Source organism: Anomalospiza imberbis, chromosome 3, assembly GCF_031753505.1.
Source record: "Anomalospiza imberbis isolate Cuckoo-Finch-1a 21T00152 chromosome 3, ASM3175350v1, whole genome shotgun sequence".
NCBI lineage: Eukaryota > Metazoa > Chordata > Aves > Passeriformes > Viduidae > Anomalospiza > Anomalospiza imberbis.
In genome coordinates, this window is record NC_089683.1 from 31,334,433 (window position 1) to 31,339,841 (window position 5,409).

Genomic DNA, 5,409 nt, shown 5'->3' on the forward strand with positions numbered 1-5,409 from the left:
AGCATGGAGCAAGGAATTTTTATGTCTCTATGGTCACTTCTCTGCTATTCAATATGTTGCGAGATTGAGTTATCCTGGATAATGGTAGTGGAACATGCTGGCCAGACCAGATTAAGGCTGAATCTGGCAGAAACTTCTGTGTTGAATCTCCTGTATCTATATTCCAAGCAAATAAATTCTGAAAGACCAGAACTGAGCCCTGGAGCTCCTGCCTGCTGGCGTTGGGCTCCTGAATGTTCCAGGTTGCACGGAAACTTGATGTGGGCAAAACACTTAATGGTGTGAAGCCACTACCCCATTTGATGCACTATCATGTTTGAAAGCACTCTGGAGCTTGGTGCAGAGACCTAGGCAGCTCTGCAGGGCTGACCTTCCTAGCTTTGGCTTAATTTACACCATGCCAGATGCTGGTAAATCAATAAACAACAACCCAGTTGTGCCTGTCTTTCCCTCTTCCAGCTCTGAATTTCAGGAGCTGTTTTTGGCCTGAAGCAGGGCTGGAACTGAGCTGCTGTGTGCAGCTACATGGCTGTAATGAACCCTCTCAAAACACAGTCTGTTGCAAAAATGGAACACAGACCCCAGTGCTGTCCTTCAGGTCTAGAAAACCCCTGGGTCCTTCGCAGATTTTCCTGGTGTCCAGTGAATCATGCTGGGAATAGAAAACTTCATGATCTACAGATAATTATGTGATTCCCACAAATATGATATATTGATGATGCAGGATACATATATTATGCACTATAATGCACACAATATTTAAAACCTGATTTTAAAGACATTCAGCTCCTAAGCAACATCTTAAATTTTCTTCTGACCAGTGACAGAATCTTTATTTCTCTGCTCCAAGTTATTTTATTTTGATCTTTTCCATTTAGTAACACAGGATGGATGGGTACAAATGTGGTAGAAGTATAACCAGAATGCATAAACATCCAATATTTTTCTTCATTCTCTCTCCTGAGGAAATGAAAATTAGAGCTTTTAAATTTTGTTGGTTTTTTTTGCCCTGATTTCTTTTATTAGTGATCAATAAATCAGTATTTTCTCTATCTATTTTTGAGCAAGAGCAGAATTATTTTGTCTGATATTTTATAAACCTATTCAGCCAAAGGAAGACACCTGGCATAGAAAATTTCACATATGTGGTCTACATTTGTAAAATTATAAATCTTTACCTATTAGAATGTGGAATGTATCAGAAAATCGGACAGTCCTCCCATACCCATTTTTCCCTAGCTTCTCCCTCAGTTTATTCCTAGTTATTATTGCTCAAAACTTCAAGACAATGTCCTTCTCTCAGGAAACCATTTTAGTGTTTTTAAAGGTCTTCTCTATAAAACAGTAAGAAAGCTTAATTTTAAAAGTATTTCCCTGGAAAGAACATCTCCTTTCTAAAGTCAGTTCCTTCTCATGGACAAAGGTGCCTGGAATCCTTGAGAGCCCTGGCCCTAGGACCAAGAGAGAGATACTGGAAACCCAGGAATTCCCAGCCCTTCCATATGGCAGAATTGCTTGTGAAATCTGAATCTTGGAAATTCAGAGTTCTTGAACATGATTTGACAAAAGAAATACTTTTACTGGCAGAAATCCTAGCTGGCCCTACTTTTACTGGCAATTCAAGGCACTGGTCTGAACTGTCCAGGACAGCAGGTGACTGGAGATTTTCCTTCCTATCAAGACACAAAAAAGCTGGTTATTCATGAGATTCAAACTGAAGAGTAAGGCTGTATTTCTCTGCCTGGGAAAGCAGGAGCTTAAAGGTATTTGACTAGAAATATTAGCAAAGGTGGTAGATGGACACACTCCTTCCTGTGGATGGTCATCCTTTTCTGAAGACGTGAGTGCTAACTTCAGCCAACAGCCTCTCAGTCCTAGGTCACAGACCTAATTTTTTTCTGAGTCTCAAGGAATTCAGCCTCAGACCTCCTAACTCCCAGAGAAGTACCTCTAGTCTATACTCAGGAATGCAGAGCAAGGGCAGCCTCCAGGGACTGATTTGAAAGGAAAAAAGAGTCAGGTGAGAAAGGATCAGGATTGTCCTGCTCAATGAATGGCTGTAACTTCCTGGTGCTACTTTCCAGTGTGAGTATCCTGCCACTACATTATTTAATGCAGTTGCTTTCATCTGGGGCAGGTCAGAAAGCCTTAAGTGTGTCTCCAAGGTTGACTAATGCCTTATACAAACCAATGGTTGGTTCATTCTCACAGAGGTAAACCTCAGAGAATCACAAAATCAGTTGAGTTGGAAAAGACTTCTGAGACCATCAAGTCCAACCTGTAACCTAACCCCCACCATGTCAATTAGACCATAGCACTAAGTGTCACATCCAATCTTTCCTTAAAAACCTCCAGGGCAGTGACTCCACCACCCCCCTGCGCAGTCCATTCCAATGTCTAATATCTCTATCATCCATCTAGTCATTCTAATCACGTAAAGTCAAATCTTCCTTAATGTCCAACTTAAACTTCCCCTGTCACAAATTCAGGCCATGTTGACACGTGCCTGGGAGAAGACATTCCAGGTAGTTGTAGAGTGATAAGGTCACCCCTGAGCCTCCTTTTCTCCAGCACAAACACTCCCAACTCCTTCATAAGGCTTGTGTTCCAGACCCTCCACCAGCTCCATTGCCCTTCTCTGGACTCACTCGACCACCTCAATGTCCTTCCTGAACTGAGGGGTCCAGAACTCGACACAGGACTTGAGGTGCAGCCTCACCACTGCTGAGTAGGGGGGGACAATCACTGACCTGGTCCTGCTGGCCACACTGTTGCTGATTCAGGCCAGGATAACATTGGCATTCTTGGCCACCTGGGTACACGCTGGCTCATGTTTAGCTGTTGTCAACCAGCACCCCCAGGTCCCTTTCTGCCAGGCAGCTTTTCAGCCACTCTGCTTCCAGCTTCTAATGCTGCAGGAAGTTGCTGTGACAAAAAAATGCAGTTCTTGTGACAAAAAAACCTTTAGCCAAATCAAGTCCCTAAATCAGACTTCAGCGATGCAATAGGAAAGGAGTTGCAAAAGATATGTCTAGTTTTTCATCTGGCTAGGGTTCTCTCTTTGGTAAACAATAAGTTAGTAAAGCTAAAATTCTCTAAGCAAACCTGACAGGTTTTTATACATTTCCAAAAGGAGGAATTTTAACATGTGTGACTAAGTGGCTTCATCTTTGGTAACTCATGAAAAATGATAGGTAGATGGTTAGCAGCTGGTGCCAGAATCAACATTCTTTCTTTTCCTAGAAGCTGAAGATTTAAAGATTTTCCCATCAGAAGGATTTATGCAAGGATTTATGGATCCTGAAAAAGTTGGCCTAACCTGTATTATTCCTCTGTCTTTTGGACCTTTTGATTTTAAATAACTGGTGGGTTTTTTTTTATATATACAAAAATAGTGAGCACTTCTCCATGAAGTCCATGAGACTATAATGTAAGCCTTCTAGTTATCTTTTCCTTTATTTAACACTTTTGCATGCTTGGTATAATACTTATTACTGAAAAAGTTGCTAAATGACACAAATTGCATACAGTAGTAATAGTACTTTGATCAGTAGTGAAACCCAGTCACACTAAATCCTACTTGTTAACTAGAAATGATTAGTAACAAGAAATTGTTATTCAAACTAGTTTCCTTTCTCTGGCAGCTGTTTCTGTTTTCCCTCACCTGAACAATAGTGACCAGCCCTGGGTCCATTTTGCTATAAATTACATCTGAATTATGTCTTAATCTATTTATTTTTAAAATGATTGCTTTCTTATCTCTTCTGAAACATTTGAAAAAGGCATAAAACCTCTAAAAATCTTACAAATGATGGCAACAAGAAATTGAGTCCATGAGGGGAGTGGTTTCTATGCAAAGATTAACTGTGGTTAGAAGTTTATCACAATTAATATCAGTAATAGAAAGAGCAGAATTGCAGATAGACTGGGAAAATCCACTCATTTTCATGAATAACTATCTAACTGGGATGTTGTCGAATCAGATGACTCTGTTGTAACTCACCTTATTAAAAAACTGACTGAAATAATTTCCAAGCTACTGTTTTTGAGAGTACACTAGGGAATAGTGAAGTTCAAGAGGCTGAATTTTAGCAAATACAGATCCTATGTTCAGAAATGGGAAAAAGAATGTTTCAGAGGTTTGAAGAGGAATAATCTTCAGTTCCTGGAAAAATGCTGGGACAATTATCAGCTGAACTATTTGTAAGCACTTGGAAGATAACAGGGAGGTAAGTAACAGCCAACATGGATTTGTTGAGAATAAACCTCTCCCAGCTTTGTTTCTTCTCATGATGCTGTAGTAGGGTCTGTGGATAAAAGGGAGACAATAGATGCCAGATACCTGACTTTAGTCACAATTTTGACAGTTTCTCATATAAAATTTTCATAAGCAACGTTAAGAAATTTGGTCTTAACAAACTATAGTAACATCAGTGCAAGACCAAAGAATAATGTGTGATAGAGAGTAAAATTATTATTTTTGTGGATAGCACCAAGTTTGGATGACTCTCAATCACACTAAAAGGAGTAGCACACAATCCTTACAAAATGGAAACATAGTCAAAAAGCTAGGATGTAAGTGAATAAACATACTCAGGCATACAGAATAGTCTGTGTAAATAATCTGATCAACAGATTGGGTGACAATTCTTCATGAAAGACTCAGAAGGTTATAATACATCACAAAATCTGCATGAAACAACAATTTCATATAGCTGGGGAAAGAGGAAAATATCATTCTGAGATGTATAAACACAAGATTCATCTGGAAGGTATGTCTACTCAATATGATAAGACCACAGCAGGAGCCAATGCTATGATTTCAAGGTCTTTATTAAAGGGATGTATAGAGTCTTTGGAAAAAGTACAAAGTGGAAGAACGATCAGTGGTCTAGAAAGTATGATCTATGGAAAAAAATATGCTGAAGGAATTTGGAATGTTTAGACTGGAGAAGGAGTGGCTGGAGGGGGTGATAACACTCTTTAAATATGTAAAAAGTAATAAATAGAACAAACTGTTCTGTCTTTAGCAGGCTGAGATTGTAGGCACTGCAGCTCAGTCCCAAGTGGCAAAACACTATCCGTGAGCAGAGTGAGGACTGGAACAGGCTGTCTGAGGACATTGTGGACTCTCTGGCACTGGAAACTTAGGAGACCAGCATTAGACAATCACCTGCCAAGAATACTTTGGATATAGTCAGTCTTCTTGTGGAGAAAGATGTGGTGACTGTGAGGTTTCTTTCACTCTCTTTTCCATGGACTATGATAAATATAAGCTAACAATAAAACACTGTATTTTTGCCCTTTAAATTCAGCATGTGGAAAATTTTTCTGAAACAAGATTTTCATAGTATCTTGTTGCTAAAGAGACCACATTTCAGGCAAGAAAAATGGAGCAGTTGAAAACAT